General features: G+C 51.4%; 20 non-coding genes across 20 annotated transcripts; all 20 read left to right on the top strand.

Moving 5' to 3' along the window:
- The first annotated feature begins 788 nt into the window (after nucleotides 1-788).
- Nucleotides 789-874, top strand: TRNAY-GUA (transfer RNA tyrosine (anticodon GUA)). Its single transcript is given in 2 exon segments — nucleotides 789-825; nucleotides 839-874. It is a non-coding gene; the product is annotated as a tRNA-Tyr (tRNA).
- Nucleotides 875-1,021: 147 nt separating this feature from the next.
- TRNAN-GUU (transfer RNA asparagine (anticodon GUU)) lies at nucleotides 1,022-1,095 on the top strand. Its single transcript has one exon. It is a non-coding gene; the product is annotated as a tRNA-Asn (tRNA).
- A 1,934-nt stretch (nucleotides 1,096-3,029) lies between these two features.
- Nucleotides 3,030-3,115, top strand: TRNAY-GUA (transfer RNA tyrosine (anticodon GUA)). Its single transcript is given in 2 exon segments — nucleotides 3,030-3,066; nucleotides 3,080-3,115. It is a non-coding gene; the product is annotated as a tRNA-Tyr (tRNA).
- Nucleotides 3,116-3,262: 147 nt separating this feature from the next.
- On the top strand, nucleotides 3,263-3,336 carry TRNAN-GUU (transfer RNA asparagine (anticodon GUU)). The gene has a single exon. It is a non-coding gene; the product is annotated as a tRNA-Asn (tRNA).
- Nucleotides 3,337-5,270: 1,934 nt separating this feature from the next.
- On the top strand, nucleotides 5,271-5,356 carry TRNAY-GUA (transfer RNA tyrosine (anticodon GUA)). The gene is given in 2 exon segments: nucleotides 5,271-5,307; nucleotides 5,321-5,356. It is a non-coding gene; the product is annotated as a tRNA-Tyr (tRNA).
- A 147-nt stretch (nucleotides 5,357-5,503) lies between these two features.
- On the top strand, nucleotides 5,504-5,577 carry TRNAN-GUU (transfer RNA asparagine (anticodon GUU)). Its single transcript has one exon. It is a non-coding gene; the product is annotated as a tRNA-Asn (tRNA).
- A 1,934-nt stretch (nucleotides 5,578-7,511) lies between these two features.
- TRNAY-GUA (transfer RNA tyrosine (anticodon GUA)) lies at nucleotides 7,512-7,597 on the top strand. Its single transcript is given in 2 exon segments — nucleotides 7,512-7,548; nucleotides 7,562-7,597. It is a non-coding gene; the product is annotated as a tRNA-Tyr (tRNA).
- A 147-nt stretch (nucleotides 7,598-7,744) lies between these two features.
- Nucleotides 7,745-7,818, top strand: TRNAN-GUU (transfer RNA asparagine (anticodon GUU)). The gene has a single exon. It is a non-coding gene; the product is annotated as a tRNA-Asn (tRNA).
- A 1,934-nt stretch (nucleotides 7,819-9,752) lies between these two features.
- TRNAY-GUA (transfer RNA tyrosine (anticodon GUA)) lies at nucleotides 9,753-9,838 on the top strand. Its single transcript is given in 2 exon segments — nucleotides 9,753-9,789; nucleotides 9,803-9,838. It is a non-coding gene; the product is annotated as a tRNA-Tyr (tRNA).
- Nucleotides 9,839-9,985: 147 nt separating this feature from the next.
- On the top strand, nucleotides 9,986-10,059 carry TRNAN-GUU (transfer RNA asparagine (anticodon GUU)). Its single transcript has one exon. It is a non-coding gene; the product is annotated as a tRNA-Asn (tRNA).
- A 1,934-nt stretch (nucleotides 10,060-11,993) lies between these two features.
- Nucleotides 11,994-12,079, top strand: TRNAY-GUA (transfer RNA tyrosine (anticodon GUA)). The gene is given in 2 exon segments: nucleotides 11,994-12,030; nucleotides 12,044-12,079. It is a non-coding gene; the product is annotated as a tRNA-Tyr (tRNA).
- Nucleotides 12,080-12,226: 147 nt separating this feature from the next.
- TRNAN-GUU (transfer RNA asparagine (anticodon GUU)) lies at nucleotides 12,227-12,300 on the top strand. The gene has a single exon. It is a non-coding gene; the product is annotated as a tRNA-Asn (tRNA).
- A 1,934-nt stretch (nucleotides 12,301-14,234) lies between these two features.
- Nucleotides 14,235-14,320, top strand: TRNAY-GUA (transfer RNA tyrosine (anticodon GUA)). Its single transcript is given in 2 exon segments — nucleotides 14,235-14,271; nucleotides 14,285-14,320. It is a non-coding gene; the product is annotated as a tRNA-Tyr (tRNA).
- Nucleotides 14,321-14,467: 147 nt separating this feature from the next.
- TRNAN-GUU (transfer RNA asparagine (anticodon GUU)) lies at nucleotides 14,468-14,541 on the top strand. The gene has a single exon. It is a non-coding gene; the product is annotated as a tRNA-Asn (tRNA).
- A 1,934-nt stretch (nucleotides 14,542-16,475) lies between these two features.
- Nucleotides 16,476-16,561, top strand: TRNAY-GUA (transfer RNA tyrosine (anticodon GUA)). The gene is given in 2 exon segments: nucleotides 16,476-16,512; nucleotides 16,526-16,561. It is a non-coding gene; the product is annotated as a tRNA-Tyr (tRNA).
- Nucleotides 16,562-16,708: 147 nt separating this feature from the next.
- Nucleotides 16,709-16,782, top strand: TRNAN-GUU (transfer RNA asparagine (anticodon GUU)). The gene has a single exon. It is a non-coding gene; the product is annotated as a tRNA-Asn (tRNA).
- Nucleotides 16,783-18,716: 1,934 nt separating this feature from the next.
- TRNAY-GUA (transfer RNA tyrosine (anticodon GUA)) lies at nucleotides 18,717-18,802 on the top strand. Its single transcript is given in 2 exon segments — nucleotides 18,717-18,753; nucleotides 18,767-18,802. It is a non-coding gene; the product is annotated as a tRNA-Tyr (tRNA).
- Nucleotides 18,803-18,949: 147 nt separating this feature from the next.
- Nucleotides 18,950-19,023, top strand: TRNAN-GUU (transfer RNA asparagine (anticodon GUU)). Its single transcript has one exon. It is a non-coding gene; the product is annotated as a tRNA-Asn (tRNA).
- A 1,934-nt stretch (nucleotides 19,024-20,957) lies between these two features.
- TRNAY-GUA (transfer RNA tyrosine (anticodon GUA)) lies at nucleotides 20,958-21,043 on the top strand. Its single transcript is given in 2 exon segments — nucleotides 20,958-20,994; nucleotides 21,008-21,043. It is a non-coding gene; the product is annotated as a tRNA-Tyr (tRNA).
- Nucleotides 21,044-21,190: 147 nt separating this feature from the next.
- TRNAN-GUU (transfer RNA asparagine (anticodon GUU)) lies at nucleotides 21,191-21,264 on the top strand. The gene has a single exon. It is a non-coding gene; the product is annotated as a tRNA-Asn (tRNA).
- Nucleotides 21,265-21,928: the final 664 nt, after the last annotated feature.

Raw genomic sequence — 21,928 nt, 5'->3', positions numbered from 1 at the left:
GCCGCTTTGCAAGGCCAAAAAGGGATAGGAGTGCGTTGGCCGGGAATCGAACCCGGGTCAACTGCTTGGAAGGCAGCTATGCTCACCACTATACCACCAACGCAAGGCTGTCCGGGGTCTGTGCCACTATCTCTATCCAATTCGTGTCACACGTGGCGCTGATAAGAACCACGCCCCAGCGCAAGGTCAACTTGCTGCCATACGAATTGACCACTAGAAAGATAAGCTCGAAACATTTCCCCGTTTGTAGAGGGAATGGAAGAGAAGCCAGTCGATATGGTAAAGGTGGGGCCGTGCAGTGCGCATGAATGCCACTGACTGGGCCAAAACGTTGCGATGCCATACGCCCAACGTGGGGCTCGAACCCACGACCCTGAGATTAAGAGTCTCATGCTCTACCGACTGAGCTAGCCGGGCTAAGACGCTGCCTCCCGTGTGGCCTCTTGCTACCAACTGACGCCAAACACTTTTTGCTAACTTTCGGCCCAATTTGTTTTGATAGACGCAATGCGCTTCCAAACACTCCTGCGCTTACTTGCTGTCAGGGAGGTACATCACCGTTGCTGCTGTGGTTTTTGGGCTCCCAACAAAACGCGGTAGGTGCTTCGATTGTGTTTTCTCGCTGTGCAAAACGTGAAGCCGAGCTTTCCCACATCACAGCTGCCAAGGCATTTGACCTTTCAGGCAGAGGCGGCATAGACCAATCCCTCAAGGCAGAAGGACTAACGCAAAGGGCAAAGCGCTGGCTTTGAATGCAAGGAGTCACGGGCTACGACCCACCGGCGGGCCCTTCGATAGCTCAGCTGGTAGAGCGGAGGACTGTAGCGTCAACGTAGTAATCCTTAGGTCGCTGGTTCGATTCCGGCTCGAAGGATGCCCTCTTTTACCCTGCCTCTCTCCCCCTTTAACTAGAAGGCACTCTAGAAGGCACTCTAGAAATGTGCAATTGGGAAGCCTTTTAAGGAACTTTGTTTTTATTATTCATGTCTCCCTCGGCCGGTGCGCCGGCCCTCGGCGTGCAGTCTCTGTGGCGCAATCGGTTAGCGCGTTCGGCTGTTAACCGAAAGGTTGGTGGTTCGAGCCCACCCAGGGACGCTCATGTTTTCTCCATTACCTCAGTGGGGCCCGAAGGCTAAAACAAAGCGTGTCCTTTGGCTCTCTTCAGGTGACCGGCAACTGAGCAGACAAACAAGCGTTCACTGGAGACCCTTGCAAATGTACTAGCCGTTTGTTGAAGAGGTTTACATAGTTGATCGAGCCACTTCTTTGGCTCAGGAAGATAACTGCAGCACTTCTAGTCACACCTTAAGACAATCACCATGTGAATGTGTCGATGTTGATTGTCCAAGAACAGGGGGAGGTGTGAAAATTGTAGAACCGCCCTGTTCAAGTTAGATGATCCCATTGTTGGTGGCAGGAAGCCTGCATAGCTATTGGTGCCTAGATCGGCGTGGCTAAAGGTGACAATTGTTGTCAAATCGCTTGGCTAGCTAGAGCGATGTTCAAAATGGGCAGTGCAGATAGTGCCGATGTACAAGCTTCCGTCCCAGTGTATTGCTGGACTTGAAGTACACAGCGATGCAATTGTTGTTAAAGATCCTCCGGAGTTTTTCTGACACTCCAGTGGCTTACGGGGGTGACTATATTTCTCCAAATGTTCTGCTTCTCCCCAGTTTGTTTTCGTGACCTTGTGGATGTTTAGCCAAGACCCAGTCTGGCTAGCCACAAGCTTTCAAAGCACACCTGAGAGGGTCTGTAGACTCCTTTTGTTGTTACCGCGTCAGCCCGATATTGCAGAGTCCTAAGAAGCCCCAGCTTGGGTTCCAGTGGGTGGTGTGAGCCAAAAAGCAGATAGCGGTGTGTGTGGGTAGGTTTCCTGTAGGCCTCCTTGCCCAAATGCACCCCTTTCCTTGCCTTGCAAGACACAGTCCAAAGCGGGTCATTTGCTATTCGATGCCTTCGTCACCGAATAGCAAATGGTGCAATATGATGCCAGCTAAGGGTGTTAGCGTTGTTGCCAGATACTTAGCAATGTTGTGTGTGACAGAGTTGATTCTCTTTGGGAATCAGTAGTCAAAATGGCTGAACCTTGGCCCTGGATAATGCTGGACCTCCTGAGCGAGTTAAAGCATAAGGCCAGAGACTTTTCGAATGCCGAAGAAAGTCTCCACAGTTGTCGCTAAGCCAGGATATCTTAGGAGCTTTCTTCAAGGACCTGGATGACTTGGGTCTTTGCTTAGGGCCGCTTTGCAAGGCCAAAAAGGGATAGGAGTGCGTTGGCCGGGAATCGAACCCGGGTCAACTGCTTGGAAGGCAGCTATGCTCACCACTATACCACCAACGCAAGGCTGTCCGGGGCCTGTGCCACTATCTCTATCCAATTCGTGTCACACGTGGCGCTGATAAGAACCACGCCCCAGCGCAAGGTCAACTTGCTGCCATACGAATTGACCACTAGAAAGATAAGCTCGAAACATTTCCCCGTTTGTAGAGGGAATGGAAGAGAAGCCAGTCGATATGGTAAAGGTGGGGCCGTGCAGTGCGCATGAATGCCACTGACTGGGCCAAAACGTTGCGATGCCATACGCCCAACGTGGGGCTCGAACCCACGACCCTGAGATTAAGAGTCTCATGCTCTACCGACTGAGCTAGCCGGGCTAAGACGCTGCCTCCCGTGTGGCCTCTTGCTACCAACTGACGCCAAACACTTTTTGCTAACTTTCGGCCCAATTTGTTTTGATAGACGCAATGCGCTTCCAAACACTCCTGCGCTTACTTGCTGTCAGGGAGGTACATCACCGTTGCTGCTGTGGTTTTTGGGCTCCCAACAAAACGCGGTAGGTGCTTCGATTGTGTTTTCTCGCTGTGCAAAACGTGAAGCCGAGCTTTCCCACATCACAGCTGCCAAGGCATTTGACCTTTCAGGCAGAGGCGGCATAGACCAATCCCTCAAGGCAGAAGGACTAACGCAAAGGGCAAAGCGCTGGCTTTGAATGCAAGGAGTCACGGGCTACGACCCACCGGCGGCCCCTTCGATAGCTCAGCTGGTAGAGCGGAGGACTGTAGCGTCAACGTAGTAATCCTTAGGTCGCTGGTTCGATTCCGGCTCGAAGGATGCCCTCTTTTACCCTGCCTCTCTCCCCCTTTAACTAGAAGGCACTCTAGAAGGCACTCTAGAAATGTGCAATTGGGAAGCCTTTTAAGGAACTTTGTTTTTATTATTCATGTCTCCCTCGGCCGGTGCGCCGGCCCTCGGCGTGCAGTCTCTGTGGCGCAATCGGTTAGCGCGTTCGGCTGTTAACCGAAAGGTTGGTGGTTCGAGCCCACCCAGGGACGCTCATGTTTTCTCCATTACCTCAGTGGGGCCCGAAGGCTAAAACAAAGCGTGTCCTTTGGCTCTCTTCAGGTGACCGGCAACTGAGCAGACAAACAAGCGTTCACTGGAGACCCTTGCAAATGTACTAGCCGTTTGTTGAAGAGGTTTACATAGTTGATCGAGCCACTTCTTTGGCTCAGGAAGATAACTGCAGCACTTCTAGTCACACCTTAAGACAATCACCATGTGAATGTGTCGATGTTGATTGTCCAAGAACAGGGGGAGGTGTGAAAATTGTAGAACCGCCCTGTTCAAGTTAGATGATCCCATTGTTGGTGGCAGGAAGCCTGCATAGCTATTGGTGCCTAGATCGGCGTGGCTAAAGGTGACAATTGTTGTCAAATCGCTTGGCTAGCTAGAGCGATGTTCAAAATGGGCAGTGCAGATAGTGCCGATGTACAAGCTTCCGTCCCAGTGTATTGCTGGACTTGAAGTACACAGCGATGCAATTGTTGTTAAAGATCCTCCGGAGTTTTTCTGACACTCCAGTGGCTTACGGGGGTGACTATATTTCTCCAAATGTTCTGCTTCTCCCCAGTTTGTTTTCGTGACCTTGTGGATGTTTAGCCAAGACCCAGTCTGGCTAGCCACAAGCTTTCAAAGCACACCTGAGAGGGTCTGTAGACTCTTTTTGTTGTTACCGCGTCAGCCCGATATTGCAGAGTCCTAAGAAGCCCCAGCTTGGGTTCCAGTGGGTGGTGTGAGCCAAAAAGCAGATAGCGGTGTGTGTGGGTAGGTTTCCTGTAGGCCTCCTTGCCCAAATGCACCCCTTTCCTTGCCTTGCAAGACACAGTCCAAAGCGGGTCATTTGCTATTCGATGCCTTCGTCACCGAATAGCAAATGGTGCAATATGATGCCAGCTAAGGGTGTTAGCGTTGTTGCCAGATACTTAGCAATGTTGTGTGTGACAGAGTTGATTCTCTTTGGGAATCAGTAGTCAAAATGGCTGAACCTTGGCCCTGGATAATGGTGGACCTCCTGAGCGAGTTAAAGCATAAGGCCAGAGACTTTTCGAATGCCGAAGAAAGTCTCCACAGTTGTCGCTAAGCCAGGATATCTTAGGAGCTTTCTTCAAGGACCTGGATGACTTGGGTCTTTGCTTAGGGCCGCTTTGCAAGGCCAAAAAGGGATAGGAGTGCGTTGGCCGGGAATCGAACCCGGGTCAACTGCTTGGAAGGCAGCTATGCTCACCACTATACCACCAACGCAAGGCTGTCCGGGGTCTGTGCCACTATCTCTATCCAATTCGTGTCACACGTGGCGCTGATAAGAACCACGCCCCAGCGCAAGGTCAACTTGCTGCCATACGAATTGACCACTAGAAAGATAAGCTCGAAACATTTCCCCGTTTGTAGAGGGAATGGAAGAGAAGCCAGTCGATATGGTAAAGGTGGGGCCGTGCAGTGCGCATGAATGCCACTGACTGGGCCAAAACGTTGCGATGCCATACGCCCAACGTGGGGCTCGAACCCACGACCCTGAGATTAAGAGTCTCATGCTCTACCGACTGAGCTAGCCGGGCTAAGACGCTGCCTCCCGTGTGGCCTCTTGCTACCAACTGACGCCAAACACTTTTTGCTAACTTTCGGCCCAATTTGTTTTGATAGACGCAATGCGCTTCCAAACACTCCTGCGCTTACTTGCTGTCAGGGAGGTACATCACCGTTGCTGCTGTGGTTTTTGGGCTCCCAACAAAACGCGGTAGGTGCTTCGATTGTGTTTTCTCGCTGTGCAAAACGTGAAGCCGAGCTTTCCCACATCACAGCTGCCAAGGCATTTGACCTTTCAGGCAGAGGCGGCATAGACCAATCCCTCAAGGCAGAAGGACTAACGCAAAGGGCAAAGCGCTGGCTTTGAATGCAAGGAGTCACGGGCTACGACCCACCGGCGGGCCCTTCGATAGCTCAGCTGGTAGAGCGGAGGACTGTAGCGTCAACGTAGTAATCCTTAGGTCGCTGGTTCGATTCCGGCTCGAAGGATGCCCTCTTTTACCCTGCCTCTCTCCCCCTTTAACTAGAAGGCACTCTAGAAGGCACTCTAGAAATGTGCAATTGGGAAGCCTTTTAAGGAACTTTGTTTTTATTATTCATGTCTCCCTCGGCCGGTGCGCCGGCCCTCGGCGTGCAGTCTCTGTGGCGCAATCGGTTAGCGCGTTCGGCTGTTAACCGAAAGGTTGGTGGTTCGAGCCCACCCAGGGACGCTCATGTTTTCTCCATTACCTCAGTGGGGCCCGAAGGCTAAAACAAAGCGTGTCCTTTGGCTCTCTTCAGGTGACCGGCAACTGAGCAGACAAACAAGCGTTCACTGGAGACCCTTGCAAATGTACTAGCCGTTTGTTGAAGAGGTTTACATAGTTGATCGAGCCACTTCTTTGGCTCAGGAAGATAACTGCAGCACTTCTAGTCACACCTTAAGACAATCACCATGTGAATGTGTCGATGTTGATTGTCCAAGAACAGGGGGAGGTGTGAAAATTGTAGAACCGCCCTGTTCAAGTTAGATGATCCCATTGTTGGTGGCAGGAAGCCTGCATAGCTATTGGTGCCTAGATCGGCGTGGCTAAAGGTGACAATTGTTGTCAAATCGCTTGGCTAGCTAGAGCGATGTTCAAAATGGGCAGTGCAGATAGTGCCGATGTACAAGCTTCCGTCCCAGTGTATTGCTGGACTTGAAGTACACAGCGATGCAATTGTTGTTAAAGATCCTCCGGAGTTTTTCTGACACTCCAGTGGCTTACGGGGGTGACTATATTTCTCCAAATGTTCTGCTTCTCCCCAGTTTGTTTTCGTGACCTTGTGGATGTTTAGCCAAGACCCAGTCTGGCTAGCCACAAGCTTTCAAAGCACACCTGAGAGGGTCTGTAGACTCCTTTTGTTGTTACCGCGTCAGCCCGATATTGCAGAGTCCTAAGAAGCCCCAGCTTGGGTTCCAGTGGGTGGTGTGAGCCAAAAAGCAGATAGCGGTGTGTGTGGGTAGGTTTCCTGTAGGCCTCCTTGCCCAAATGCACCCCTTTCCTTGCCTTGCAAGACACAGTCCAAAGCGGGTCATTTGCTATTCGATGCCTTCGTCACCGAATAGCAAATGGTGCAATATGATGCCAGCTAAGGGTGTTAGCGTTGTTGCCAGATACTTAGCAATGTTGTGTGTGACAGAGTTGATTCTCTTTGGGAATCAGTAGTCAAAATGGCTGAACCTTGGCCCTGGATAATGCTGGACCTCCTGAGCGAGTTAAAGCATAAGGCCAGAGACTTTTCGAATGCCGAAGAAAGTCTCCACAGTTGTCGCTAAGCCAGGATATCTTAGGAGCTTTCTTCAAGGACCTGGATGACTTGGGTCTTTGCTTAGGGCCGCTTTGCAAGGCCAAAAAGGGATAGGAGTGCGTTGGCCGGGAATCGAACCCGGGTCAACTGCTTGGAAGGCAGCTATGCTCACCACTATACCACCAACGCAAGGCTGTCCGGGGCCTGTGCCACTATCTCTATCCAATTCGTGTCACACGTGGCGCTGATAAGAACCACGCCCCAGCGCAAGGTCAACTTGCTGCCATACGAATTGACCACTAGAAAGATAAGCTCGAAACATTTCCCCGTTTGTAGAGGGAATGGAAGAGAAGCCAGTCGATATGGTAAAGGTGGGGCCGTGCAGTGCGCATGAATGCCACTGACTGGGCCAAAACGTTGCGATGCCATACGCCCAACGTGGGGCTCGAACCCACGACCCTGAGATTAAGAGTCTCATGCTCTACCGACTGAGCTAGCCGGGCTAAGACGCTGCCTCCCGTGTGGCCTCTTGCTACCAACTGACGCCAAACACTTTTTGCTAACTTTCGGCCCAATTTGTTTTGATAGACGCAATGCGCTTCCAAACACTCCTGCGCTTACTTGCTGTCAGGGAGGTACATCACCGTTGCTGCTGTGGTTTTTGGGCTCCCAACAAAACGCGGTAGGTGCTTCGATTGTGTTTTCTCGCTGTGCAAAACGTGAAGCCGAGCTTTCCCACATCACAGCTGCCAAGGCATTTGACCTTTCAGGCAGAGGCGGCATAGACCAATCCCTCAAGGCAGAAGGACTAACGCAAAGGGCAAAGCGCTGGCTTTGAATGCAAGGAGTCACGGGCTACGACCCACCGGCGGGCCCTTCGATAGCTCAGCTGGTAGAGCGGAGGACTGTAGCGTCAACGTAGTAATCCTTAGGTCGCTGGTTCGATTCCGGCTCGAAGGATGCCCTCTTTTACCCTGCCTCTCTCCCCCTTTAACTAGAAGGCACTCTAGAAGGCACTCTAGAAATGTGCAATTGGGAAGCCTTTTAAGGAACTTTGTTTTTATTATTCATGTCTCCCTCGGCCGGTGCGCCGGCCCTCAGCGTGCAGTCTCTGTGGCGCAATCGGTTAGCGCGTTCGGCTGTTAACCGAAAGGTTGGTGGTTCGAGCCCACCCAGGGACGCTCATGTTTTCTCCATTACCCCAGTGGGGCCCGAAGGCTAAAACAAAGCGTGTCCTTTGGCTCTCTTCAGGTGACCGGCAACTGAGCAGACAAACAAGCGTTCACTGGAGACCCTTGCAAATGTACTAGCCGTTTGTTGAAGAGGTTTACATAGTTGATCGAGCCACTTCTTTGGCTCAGGAAGATAACTGCAGCACTTCTAGTCACACCTTAAGACAATCACCATGTGAATGTGTCGATGTTGATTGTCCAAGAACAGGGGGAGGTGTGAAAATTGTAGAACCGCCCTGTTCAAGTTAGATGATCCCATTGTTGGTGGCAGGAAGCCTGCATAGCTATTGGTGCCTAGATCGGCGTGGCTAAAGGTGACAATTGTTGTCAAATCGCTTGGCTAGCTAGAGCGATGTTCAAAATGGGCAGTGCAGATAGTGCCGATGTACAAGCTTCCGTCCCAGTGTATTGCTGGACTTGAAGTACACAGCGATGCAATTGTTGTTAAAGATCCTCCGGAGTTTTTCTGACACTCCAGTGGCTTACGGGGGTGACTATATTTCTCCAAATGTTCTGCTTCTCCCCAGTTTGTTTTCGTGACCTTGTGGATGTTTAGCCAAGACCCAGTCTGGCTAGCCACAAGCTTTCAAAGCACACCTGAGAGGGTCTGTAGACTCTTTTTGTTGTTACCGCGTCAGCCCGATATTGCAGAGTCCTATGAAGCCCCAGCTTGGGTTCCAGTGGGTGGTGTGAGCCAAAAAGCAGATAGCGGTGTGTGTGGGTAGGTTTCCTGTAGGCCTCCTTGCCCAAATGCACCCCTTTCCTTGCCTTGCAAGACACAGTCCAAAGCGGGTCATTTGCTATTCGATGCCTTCGTCACCGAATAGCAAATGGTGCAATATGATGCCAGCTAAGGGTGTTAGCGTTGTTGCCAGATACTTAGCAATGTTGTGTGTGACAGAGTTGATTCTCTTTGGGAATCAGTAGTCAAAATGGCTGAACCTTGGCCCTGGATAATGCTGGACCTCCTGAGCGAGTTAAAGCATAAGGCCAGAGACTTTTCGAATGCCGAAGAAAGTCTCCACAGTTGTCGCTAAGCCAGGATATCTTAGGAGCTTTCTTCAAGGACCTGGATGACTTGGGTCTTTGCTTAGGGCCGCTTTGCAAGGCCAAAAAGGGATAGGAGTGCGTTGGCCGGGAATCGAACCCGGGTCAACTGCTTGGAAGGCAGCTATGCTCACCACTATACCACCAACGCAAGGCTGTCCGGGGTCTGTGCCACTATCTCTATCCAATTCGTGTCACACGTGGCGCTGATAAGAACCACGCCCCAGCGCAAGGTCAACTTGCTGCCATACGAATTGACCACTAGAAAGATAAGCTCGAAACATTTCCCCGTTTGTAGAGGGAATGGAAGAGAAGCCAGTCGATATGGTAAAGGTGGGGCCGTGCAGTGCGCATGAATGCCACTGACTGGGCCAAAACGTTGCGATGCCATACGCCCAACGTGGGGCTCGAACCCACGACCCTGAGATTAAGAGTCTCATGCTCTACCGACTGAGCTAGCCGGGCTAAGACGCTGCCTCCCGTGTGGCCTCTTGCTACCAACTGACGCCAAACACTTTTTGCTAACTTTCGGCCCAATTTGTTTTGATAGACGCAATGCGCTTCCAAACACTCCTGCGCTTACTTGCTGTCAGGGAGGTACATCACCGTTGCTGCTGTGGTTTTTGGGCTCCCAACAAAACGCGGTAGGTGCTTCGATTGTGTTTTCTCGCTGTGCAAAACGTGAAGCCGAGCTTTCCCACATCACAGCTGCCAAGGCATTTGACCTTTCAGGCAGAGGCGGCATAGACCAATCCCTCAAGGCAGAAGGACTAACGCAAAGGGCAAAGCGCTGGCTTTGAATGCAAGGAGTCACGGGCTACGACCCACCGGCGGGCCCTTCGATAGCTCAGCTGGTAGAGCGGAGGACTGTAGCGTCAACGTAGTAATCCTTAGGTCGCTGGTTCGATTCCGGCTCGAAGGATGCCCTCTTTTACCCTGCCTCTCTCCCCCTTTAACTAGAAGGCACTCTAGAAGGCACTCTAGAAATGTGCAATTGGGAAGCCTTTTAAGGAACTTTGTTTTTATTATTCATGTCTCCCTCGGCCGGTGCGCCGGCCCTCGGCGTGCAGTCTCTGTGGCGCAATCGGTTAGCGCGTTCGGCTGTTAACCGAAAGGTTGGTGGTTCGAGCCCACCCAGGGACGCTCATGTTTTCTCCATTACCTCAGTGGGGCCCGAAGGCTAAAACAAAGCGTGTCCTTTGGCTCTCTTCAGGTGACCGGCAACTGAGCAGACAAACAAGCGTTCACTGGAGACCCTTGCAAATGTACTAGCCGTTTGTTGAAGAGGTTTACATAGTTGATCGAGCCACTTCTTTGGCTCAGGAAGATAACTGCAGCACTTCTAGTCACACCTTAAGACAATCACCATGTGAATGTGTCGATGTTGATTGTCCAAGAACAGGGGGAGGTGTGAAAATTGTAGAACCGCCCTGTTCAAGTTAGATGATCCCATTGTTGGTGGCAGGAAGCCTGCATAGCTATTGGTGCCTAGATCGGCGTGGCTAAAGGTGACAATTGTTGTCAAATCGCTTGGCTAGCTAGAGCGATGTTCAAAATGGGCAGTGCAGATAGTGCCGATGTACAAGCTTCCGTCCCAGTGTATTGCTGGACTTGAAGTACACAGCGATGCAATTGTTGTTAAAGATCCTCCGGAGTTTTTCTGACACTCCAGTGGCTTACGGGGGTGACTATATTTCTCCAAATGTTCTGCTTCTCCCCAGTTTGTTTTCGTGACCTTGTGGATGTTTAGCCAAGACCCAGTCTGGCTAGCCACAAGCTTTCAAAGCACACCTGAGAGGGTCTGTAGACTCCTTTTGTTGTTACCGCGTCAGCCCGATATTGCAGAGTCCTAAGAAGCCCCAGCTTGGGTTCCAGTGGGTGGTGTGAGCCAAAAAGCAGATAGCGGTGTGTGTGGGTAGGTTTCCTGTAGGCCTCCTTGCCCAAATGCACCCCTTTCCTTGCCTTGCAAGACACAGTCCAAAGCGGGTCATTTGCTATTCGATGCCTTCGTCACCGAATAGCAAATGGTGCAATATGATGCCAGCTAAGGGTGTTAGCGTTGTTGCCAGATACTTAGCAATGTTGTGTGTGACAGAGTTGATTCTCTTTGGGAATCAGTAGTCAAAATGGCTGAACCTTGGCCCTGGATAATGGTGGACCTCCTGAGCGAGTTAAAGCATAAGGCCAGAGACTTTTCGAATGCCGAAGAAAGTCTCCACAGTTGTCGCTAAGCCAGGATATCTTAGGAGCTTTCTTCAAGGACCTGGATGACTTGGGTCTTTGCTTAGGGCCGCTTTGCAAGGCCAAAAAGGGATAGGAGTGCGTTGGCCGGGAATCGAACCCGGGTCAACTGCTTGGAAGGCAGCTATGCTCACCACTATACCACCAACGCAAGGCTGTCCGGGGTCTGTGCCACTATCTCTATCCAATTCGTGTCACACGTGGCGCTGATAAGAACCACGCCCCAGCGCAAGGTCAACTTGCTGCCATACGAATTGACCACTAGAAAGATAAGCTCGAAACATTTCCCCGTTTGTAGAGGGAATGGAAGAGAAGCCAGTCGATATGGTAAAGGTGGGGCCGTGCAGTGCGCATGAATGCCACTGACTGGGCCAAAACGTTGCGATGCCATACGCCCAACGTGGGGCTCGAACCCACGACCCTGAGATTAAGAGTCTCATGCTCTACCGACTGAGCTAGCCGGGCTAAGACGCTGCCTCCCGTGTGGCCTCTTGCTACCAACTGACGCCAAACACTTTTTGCTAACTTTCGGCCCAATTTGTTTTGATAGACGCAATGCGCTTCCAAACACTCCTGCGCTTACTTGCTGTCAGGGAGGTACATCACCGTTGCTGCTGTGGTTTTTGGGCTCCCAACAAAACGCGGTAGGTGCTTCGATTGTGTTTTCTCGCTGTGCAAAACGTGAAGCCGAGCTTTCCCACATCACAGCTGCCAAGGCATTTGACCTTTCAGGCAGAGGCGGCATAGACCAATCCCTCAAGGCAGAAGGACTAACGCAAAGGGCAAAGCGCTGGCTTTGAATGCAAGGAGTCACGGGCTACGACCCACCGGCGGGCCCTTCGATAGCTCAGCTGGTAGAGCGGAGGACTGTAGCGTCAACGTAGTAATCCTTAGGTCGCTGGTTCGATTCCGGCTCGAAGGATGCCCTCTTTTACCCTGCCTCTCTCCCCCTTTAACTAGAAGGCACTCTAGAAGGCACTCTAGAAATGTGCAATTGGGAAGCCTTTTAAGGAACTTTGTTTTTATTATTCATGTCTCCCTCGGCCGGTGCGCCGGCCCTCGGCGTGCAGTCTCTGTGGCGCAATCGGTTAGCGCGTTCGGCTGTTAACCGAAAGGTTGGTGGTTCGAGCCCACCCAGGGACGCTCATGTTTTCTCCATTACCTCAGTGGGGCCCGAAGGCTAAAACAAAGCGTGTCCTTTGGCTCTCTTCAGGTGACCGGCAACTGAGCAGACAAACAAGCGTTCACTGGAGACCCTTGCAAATGTACTAGCCGTTTGTTGAAGAGGTTTACATAGTTGATCGAGCCACTTCTTTGGCTCAGGAAGATAACTGCAGCACTTCTAGTCACACCTTAAGACAATCACCATGTGAATGTGTCGATGTTGATTGTCCAAGAACAGGGGGAGGTGTGAAAATTGTAGAACCGCCCTGTTCAAGTTAGATGATCCCATTGTTGGTGGCAGGAAGCCTGCATAGCTATTGGTGCCTAGATCGGCGTGGCTAAAGGTGACAATTGTTGTCAAATCGCTTGGCTAGCTAGAGCGATGTTCAAAATGGGCAGTGCAGATAGTGCCGATGTACAAGCTTCCGTCCCAGTGTATTGCTGGACTTGAAGTACACAGCGATGCAATTGTTGTTAAAGATCCTCCGGAGTTTTTCTGACACTCCAGTGGCTTACGGGGGTGACTATATTTCTCCAAATGTTCTGCTTCTCCCCAGTTTGTTTTCGTGACCTTGTGGATGTTTAGCCAAGACCCAGTCTGGCTAGCCACAAGCTTTCAAAGCACACCTGAGAGGGTCTGTAGACTCCTTTTGTTGTTACCGCGTCAGCCCGATATTGCAGAGTCCTAAGAAGCCCCAGCTTGGGTTCCAGTGGGTGGTGTGAGCCAAAAAGCAGATAGCGGTGTGTGTGGGTAGGTTTCCTGTAGGCCTCCTTGCCCAAATGCACCCCTTTCCTTGCCTTGCAAGACACAGTCCAAAGCGGGTCATTTGCTATTCGATGCCTTCGTCACCGAATAGCAAATGGTGCAATATGATGCCAGCTAAGGGTGTTAGCGTTGTTGCCAGATACTTAGCAATGTTGTGTGTGACAGAGTTGATTCTCTTTGGGAATCAGTAGTCAAAATGGCTGAACCTTGGCCCTGGATAATGCTGGACCTCCTGAGCGAGTTAAAGCATAAGGCCAGAGACTTTTCGAATGCCGAAGAAAGTCTCCACAGTTGTCGCTAAGCCAGGATATCTTAGGAGCTTTCTTCAAGGACCTGGATGACTTGGGTCTTTGCTTAGGGCCGCTTTGCAAGGCCAAAAAGGGATAGGAGTGCGTTGGCCGGGAATCGAACCCGGGTCAACTGCTTGGAAGGCAGCTATGCTCACCACTATACCACCAACGCAAGGCTGTCCGGGGCCTGTGCCACTATCTCTATCCAATTCGTGTCACACGTGGCGCTGATAAGAACCACGCCCCAGCGCAAGGTCAACTTGCTGCCATACGAATTGACCACTAGAAAGATAAGCTCGAAACATTTCCCCGTTTGTAGAGGGAATGGAAGAGAAGCCAGTCGATATGGTAAAGGTGGGGCCGTGCAGTGCGCATGAATGCCACTGACTGGGCCAAAACGTTGCGATGCCATACGCCCAACGTGGGGCTCGAACCCACGACCCTGAGATTAAGAGTCTCATGCTCTACCGACTGAGCTAGCCGGGCTAAGACGCTGCCTCCCGTGTGGCCTCTTGCTACCAACTGACGCCAAACACTTTTTGCTAACTTTCGGCCCAATTTGTTTTGATAGACGCAATGCGCTTCCAAACACTCCTGCGCTTACTTGCTGTCAGGGAGGTACATCACCGTTGCTGCTGTGGTTTTTGGGCTCCCAACAAAACGCGGTAGGTGCTTCGATTGTGTTTTCTCGCTGTGCAAAACGTGAAGCCGAGCTTTCCCACATCACAGCTGCCAAGGCATTTGACCTTTCAGGCAGAGGCGGCATAGACCAATCCCTCAAGGCAGAAGGACTAACGCAAAGGGCAAAGCGCTGGCTTTGAATGCAAGGAGTCACGGGCTACGACCCACCGGCGGCCCCTTCGATAGCTCAGCTGGTAGAGCGGAGGACTGTAGCGTCAACGTAGTAATCCTTAGGTCGCTGGTTCGATTCCGGCTCGAAGGATGCCCTCTTTTACCCTGCCTCTCTCCCCCTTTAACTAGAAGGCACTCTAGAAGGCACTCTAGAAATGTGCAATTGGGAAGCCTTTTAAGGAACTTTGTTTTTATTATTCATGTCTCCCTCGGCCGGTGCGCCGGCCCTCGGCGTGCAGTCTCTGTGGCGCAATCGGTTAGCGCGTTCGGCTGTTAACCGAAAGGTTGGTGGTTCGAGCCCACCCAGGGACGCTCATGTTTTCTCCATTACCTCAGTGGGGCCCGAAGGCTAAAACAAAGCGTGTCCTTTGGCTCTCTTCAGGTGACCGGCAACTGAGCAGACAAACAAGCGTTCACTGGAGACCCTTGCAAATGTACTAGCCGTTTGTTGAAGAGGTTTACATAGTTGATCGAGCCACTTCTTTGGCTCAGGAAGATAACTGCAGCACTTCTAGTCACACCTTAAGACAATCACCATGTGAATGTGTCGATGTTGATTGTCCAAGAACAGGGGGAGGTGTGAAAATTGTAGAACCGCCCTGTTCAAGTTAGATGATCCCATTGTTGGTGGCAGGAAGCCTGCATAGCTATTGGTGCCTAGATCGGCGTGGCTAAAGGTGACAATTGTTGTCAAATCGCTTGGCTAGCTAGAGCGATGTTCAAAATGGGCAGTGCAGATAGTGCCGATGTACAAGCTTCCGTCCCAGTGTATTGCTGGACTTGAAGTACACAGCGATGCAATTGTTGTTAAAGATCCTCCGGAGTTTTTCTGACACTCCAGTGGCTTACGGGGGTGACTATATTTCTCCAAATGTTCTGCTTCTCCCCAGTTTGTTTTCGTGACCTTGTGGATGTTTAGCCAAGACCCAGTCTGGCTAGCCACAAGCTTTCAAAGCACACCTGAGAGGGTCTGTAGACTCTTTTTGTTGTTACCGCGTCAGCCCGATATTGCAGAGTCCTAAGAAGCCCCAGCTTGGGTTCCAGTGGGTGGTGTGAGCCAAAAAGCAGATAGCGGTGTGTGTGGGTAGGTTTCCTGTAGGCCTCCTTGCCCAAATGCACCCCTTTCCTTGCCTTGCAAGACACAGTCCAAAGCGGGTCATTTGCTATTCGATGCCTTCGTCACCGAATAGCAAATGGTGCAATATGATGCCAGCTAAGGGTGTTAGCGTTGTTGCCAGATACTTAGCAATGTTGTGTGTGACAGAGTTGATTCTCTTTGGGAATCAGTAGTCAAAATGGCTGAACCTTGGCCCTGGATAATGGTGGACCTCCTGAGCGAGTTAAAGCATAAGGCCAGAGACTTTTCGAATGCCGAAGAAAGTCTCCACAGTTGTCGCTAAGCCAGGATATCTTAGGAGCTTTCTTCAAGGACCTGGATGACTTGGGTCTTTGCTTAGGGCCGCTTTGCAAGGCCAAAAAGGGATAGGAGTGCGTTGGCCGGGAATCGAACCCGGGTCAACTGCTTGGAAGGCAGCTATGCTCACCACTATACCACCAACGCAAGGCTGTCCGGGGTCTGTGCCACTATCTCTATCCAATTCGTGTCACACGTGGCGCTGATAAGAACCACGCCCCAGCGCAAGGTCAACTTGCTGCCATACGAATTGACCACTAGAAAGATAAGCTCGAAACATTTCCCCGTTTGTAGAGGGAATGGAAGAGAAGCCAGTCGATATGGTAAAGGTGGGGCCGTGCAGTGCGCATGAATGCCACTGACTGGGCCAAAACGTTGCGATGCCATACGCCCAACGTGGGGCTCGAACCCACGACCCTGAGATTAAGAGTCTCATGCTCTACCGACTGAGCTAGCCGGGCTAAGACGCTGCCTCCCGTGTGGCCTCTTGCTACCAACTGACGCCAAACACTTTTTGCTAACTTTCGGCCCAATTTGTTTTGATAGACGCAATGCGCTTCCAAACACTCCTGCGCTTACTTGCTGTCAGGGAGGTACATCACCGTTGCTGCTGTGGTTTTTGGGCTCCCAACAAAACGCGGTAGGTGCTTCGATTGTGTTTTCTCGCTGTGCAAAACGTGAAGCCGAGCTTTCCCACATCACAGCTGCCAAGGCATTTGACCTTTCAGGCAGAGGCGGCATAGACCAATCCCTCAAGGCAGAAGGACTAACGCAAAGGGCAAAGCGCTGGCTTTGAATGCAAGGAGTCACGGGCTACGACCCACCGGCGGGCCCTTCGATAGCTCAGCTGGTAGAGCGGAGGACTGTAGCGTCAACGTAGTAATCCTTAGGTCGCTGGTTCGATTCCGGCTCGAAGGATGCCCTCTTTTACCCTGCCTCTCTCCCCCTTTAACTAGAAGGCACTCTAGAAGGCACTCTAGAAATGTGCAATTGGGAAGCCTTTTAAGGAACTTTGTTTTTATTATTCATGTCTCCCTCGGCCGGTGCGCCGGCCCTCGGCGTGCAGTCTCTGTGGCGCAATCGGTTAGCGCGTTCGGCTGTTAACCGAAAGGTTGGTGGTTCGAGCCCACCCAGGGACGCTCATGTTTTCTCCATTACCTCAGTGGGGCCCGAAGGCTAAAACAAAGCGTGTCCTTTGGCTCTCTTCAGGTGACCGGCAACTGAGCAGACAAACAAGCGTTCACTGGAGACCCTTGCAAATGTACTAGCCGTTTGTTGAAGAGGTTTACATAGTTGATCGAGCCACTTCTTTGGCTCAGGAAGATAACTGCAGCACTTCTAGTCACACCTTAAGACAATCACCATGTGAATGTGTCGATGTTGATTGTCCAAGAACAGGGGGAGGTGTGAAAATTGTAGAACCGCCCTGTTCAAGTTAGATGATCCCATTGTTGGTGGCAGGAAGCCTGCATAGCTATTGGTGCCTAGATCGGCGTGGCTAAAGGTGACAATTGTTGTCAAATCGCTTGGCTAGCTAGAGCGATGTTCAAAATGGGCAGTGCAGATAGTGCCGATGTACAAGCTTCCGTCCCAGTGTATTGCTGGACTTGAAGTACACAGCGATGCAATTGTTGTTAAAGATCCTCCGGAGTTTTTCTGACACTCCAGTGGCTTACGGGGGTGACTATATTTCTCCAAATGTTCTGCTTCTCCCCAGTTTGTTTTCGTGACCTTGTGGATGTTTAGCCAAGACCCAGTCTGGCTAGCCACAAGCTTTCAAAGCACACCTGAGAGGGTCTGTAGACTCCTTTTGTTGTTACCGCGTCAGCCCGATATTGCAGAGTCCTAAGAAGCCCCAGCTTGGGTTCCAGTGGGTGGTGTGAGCCAAAAAGCAGATAGCGGTGTGTGTGGGTAGGTTTCCTGTAGGCCTCCTTGCCCAAATGCACCCCTTTCCTTGCCTTGCAAGACACAGTCCAAAGCGGGTCATTTGCTATTCGATGCCTTCGTCACCGAATAGCAAATGGTGCAATATGATGCCAGCTAAGGGTGTTAGCGTTGTTGCCAGATACTTAGCAATGTTGTGTGTGACAGAGTTGATTCTCTTTGGGAATCAGTAGTCAAAATGGCTGAACCTTGGCCCTGGATAATGCTGGACCTCCTGAGCGAGTTAAAGCATAAGGCCAGAGACTTTTCGAATGCCGAAGAAAGTCTCCACAGTTGTCGCTAAGCCAGGATATCTTAGGAGCTTTCTTCAAGGACCTGGATGACTTGGGTCTTTGCTTAGGGCCGCTTTGCAAGGCCAAAAAGGGATAGGAGTGCGTTGGCCGGGAATCGAACCCGGGTCAACTGCTTGGAAGGCAGCTATGCTCACCACTATACCACCAACGCAAGGCTGTCCGGGGCCTGTGCCACTATCTCTATCCAATTCGTGTCACACGTGGCGCTGATAAGAACCACGCCCCAGCGCAAGGTCAACTTGCTGCCATACGAATTGACCACTAGAAAGATAAGCTCGAAACATTTCCCCGTTTGTAGAGGGAATGGAAGAGAAGCCAGTCGATATGGTAAAGGTGGGGCCGTGCAGTGCGCATGAATGCCACTGACTGGGCCAAAACGTTGCGATGCCATACGCCCAACGTGGGGCTCGAACCCACGACCCTGAGATTAAGAGTCTCATGCTCTACCGACTGAGCTAGCCGGGCTAAGACGCTGCCTCCCGTGTGGCCTCTTGCTACCAACTGACGCCAAACACTTTTTGCTAACTTTCGGCCCAATTTGTTTTGATAGACGCAATGCGCTTCCAAACACTCCTGCGCTTACTTGCTGTCAGGGAGGTACATCACCGTTGCTGCTGTGGTTTTTGGGCTCCCAACAAAACGCGGTAGGTGCTTCGATTGTGTTTTCTCGCTGTGCAAAACGTGAAGCCGAGCTTTCCCACATCACAGCTGCCAAGGCATTTGACCTTTCAGGCAGAGGCGGCATAGACCAATCCCTCAAGGCAGAAGGACTAACGCAAAGGGCAAAGCGCTGGCTTTGAATGCAAGGAGTCACGGGCTACGACCCACCGGCGGGCCCTTCGATAGCTCAGCTGGTAGAGCGGAGGACTGTAGCGTCAACGTAGTAATCCTTAGGTCGCTGGTTCGATTCCGGCTCGAAGGATGCCCTCTTTTACCCTGCCTCTCTCCCCCTTTAACTAGAAGGCACTCTAGAAGGCACTCTAGAAATGTGCAATTGGGAAGCCTTTTAAGGAACTTTGTTTTTATTATTCATGTCTCCCTCGGCCGGTGCGCCGGCCCTCAGCGTGCAGTCTCTGTGGCGCAATCGGTTAGCGCGTTCGGCTGTTAACCGAAAGGTTGGTGGTTCGAGCCCACCCAGGGACGCTCATGTTTTCTCCATTACCCCAGTGGGGCCCGAAGGCTAAAACAAAGCGTGTCCTTTGGCTCTCTTCAGGTGACCGGCAACTGAGCAGACAAACAAGCGTTCACTGGAGACCCTTGCAAATGTACTAGCCGTTTGTTGAAGAGGTTTACATAGTTGATCGAGCCACTTCTTTGGCTCAGGAAGATAACTGCAGCACTTCTAGTCACACCTTAAGACAATCACCATGTGAATGTGTCGATGTTGATTGTCCAAGAACAGGGGGAGGTGTGAAAATTGTAGAACCGCCCTGTTCAAGTTAGATGATCCCATTGTTGGTGGCAGGAAGCCTGCATAGCTATTGGTGCCTAGATCGGCGTGGCTAAAGGTGACAATTGTTGTCAAATCGCTTGGCTAGCTAGAGCGATGTTCAAAATGGGCAGTGCAGATAGTGCCGATGTACAAGCTTCCGTCCCAGTGTATTGCTGGACTTGAAGTACACAGCGATGCAATTGTTGTTAAAGATCCTCCGGAGTTTTTCTGACACTCCAGTGGCTTACGGGGGTGACTATATTTCTCCAAATGTTCTGCTTCTCCCCAGTTTGTTTTCGTGACCTTGTGGATGTTTAGCCAAGACCCAGTCTGGCTAGCCACAAGCTTTCAAAGCACACCTGAGAGGGTCTGTAGACTCTTTTTGTTGTTACCGCGTCAGCCCGATATTGCAGAGTCCTAAGAAGCCCCAGCTTGGGTTCCAGTGGGTGGTGTGAGCCAAAAAGCAGATAGCGGTGTGTGTGGGTAGGTTTCCTGTAGGCCTCCTTGCCCAAATGCACCCCTTTCCTTGCCTTGCAAGACACAGTCCAAAGCGGGTCATTTGCTATTCGATGCCTTCGTCACCGAATAGCAAATGGTGCAATATGATGCCAGCTAAGGGTGTTAGCGTTGTTGCCAGATACTTAGCAATGTTGTGTGTGACAGAGTTGATTCTCTTTGGGAATCAGTAGTCAAAATGGCTGAACCTTGGCCCTGGATAATGCTGGACCTCCTGAGCGAGTTAAAGCATAAGGCCAGAGACTTTTCGAATGCCGAAGAAAGTCTCCACAGTTGTCGCTAAGCCAGGATATCTTAGGAGCTTTCTTCAAGGACCTGGATGACTTGGGTCTTTGCTTAGGGCCGCTTTGCAAGGCCAAAAAGGGATAGGAGTGCGTTGGCCGGGAATCGAACCCGGGTCAACTGCTTGGAAGGCAGCTATGCTCACCACTATACCACCAACGCAAGGCTGTCCGGGGTCTGTGCCACTATCTCTATCCAATTCGTGTCACACGTGGCGCTGATAAGAACCACGCCCCAGCGCAAGGTCAACTTGCTGCCATACGAATTGACCACTAGAAAGATAAGCTCGAAACATTTCCCCGTTTGTAGAGGGAATGGAAGAGAAGCCAGTCGATATGGTAAAGGTGGGGCCGTGCAGTGCGCATGAATGCCACTGACTGGGCCAAAACGTTGCGATGCCATACGCCCAACGTGGGGCTCGAACCCACGACCCTGAGATTAAGAGTCTCATGCTCTACCGACTGAGCTAGCCGGGCTAAGACGCTGCCTCCCGTGTGGCCTCTTGCTACCAACTGACGCCAAACACTTTTTGCTAACTTTCGGCCCAATTTGTTTTGATAGACGCAATGCGCTTCCAAACACTCCTGCGCTTACTTGCTGTCAGGGAGGTACATCACCGTTGCTGCTGTGGTTTTTGGGCTCCCAACAAAACGCGGTAGGTGCTTCGATTGTGTTTTCTCGCTGTGCAAAACGTGAAGCCGAGCTTTCCCACATCACAGCTGCCAAGGCATTTGACCTTTCAGGCAGAGGCGGCATAGACCAATCCCTCAAGGCAGAAGGACTAACGCAAAGGGCAAAGCGCTGGCTTTGAATGCAAGGAGTCACGGGCTACGACCCACCGGCGGGCCCTTCGATAGCTCAGCTGGTAGAGCGGAGGACTGTAGCGTCAACGTAGTAATCCTTAGGTCGCTGGTTCGATTCCGGCTCGAAGGATGCCCTCTTTTACCCTGCCTCTCTCCCCCTTTAACTAGAAGGCACTCTAGAAGGCACTCTAGAAATGTGCAATTGGGAAGCCTTTTAAGGAACTTTGTTTTTATTATTCATGTCTCCCTCGGCCGGTGCGCCGGCCCTCGGCGTGCAGTCTCTGTGGCGCAATCGGTTAGCGCGTTCGGCTGTTAACCGAAAGGTTGGTGGTTCGAGCCCACCCAGGGACGCTCATGTTTTCTCCATTACCTCAGTGGGGCCCGAAGGCTAAAACAAAGCGTGTCCTTTGGCTCTCTTCAGGTGACCGGCAACTGAGCAGACAAACAAGCGTTCACTGGAGACCCTTGCAAATGTACTAGCCGTTTGTTGAAGAGGTTTACATAGTTGATCGAGCCACTTCTTTGGCTCAGGAAGATAACTGCAGCACTTCTAGTCACACCTTAAGACAATCACCATGTGAATGTGTCGATGTTGATTGTCCAAGAACAGGGGGAGGTGTGAAAATTGTAGAACCGCCCTGTTCAAGTTAGATGATCCCATTGTTGGTGGCAGGAAGCCTGCATAGCTATTGGTGCCTAGATCGGCGTGGCTAAAGGTGACAATTGTTGTCAAATCGCTTGGCTAGCTAGAGCGATGTTCAAAATGGGCAGTGCAGATAGTGCCGATGTACAAGCTTCCGTCCCAGTGTATTGCTGGACTTGAAGTACACAGCGATGCAATTGTTGTTAAAGATCCTCCGGAGTTTTTCTGACACTCCAGTGGCTTACGGGGGTGACTATATTTCTCCAAATGTTCTGCTTCTCCCCAGTTTGTTTTCGTGACCTTGTGGATGTTTAGCCAAGACCCAGTCTGGCTAGCCACAAGCTTTCAAAGCACACCTGAGAGGGTCTGTAG

Source organism: Aquarana catesbeiana, linkage group LG04 (assembly GCF_042186555.1).
Source record: "Aquarana catesbeiana isolate 2022-GZ linkage group LG04, ASM4218655v1, whole genome shotgun sequence".
Classification (NCBI taxonomy): Eukaryota; Metazoa; Chordata; class Amphibia; order Anura; family Ranidae; genus Aquarana; species Aquarana catesbeiana.
This window is presented reverse-complemented; position numbering and strand designations above follow the sequence as displayed.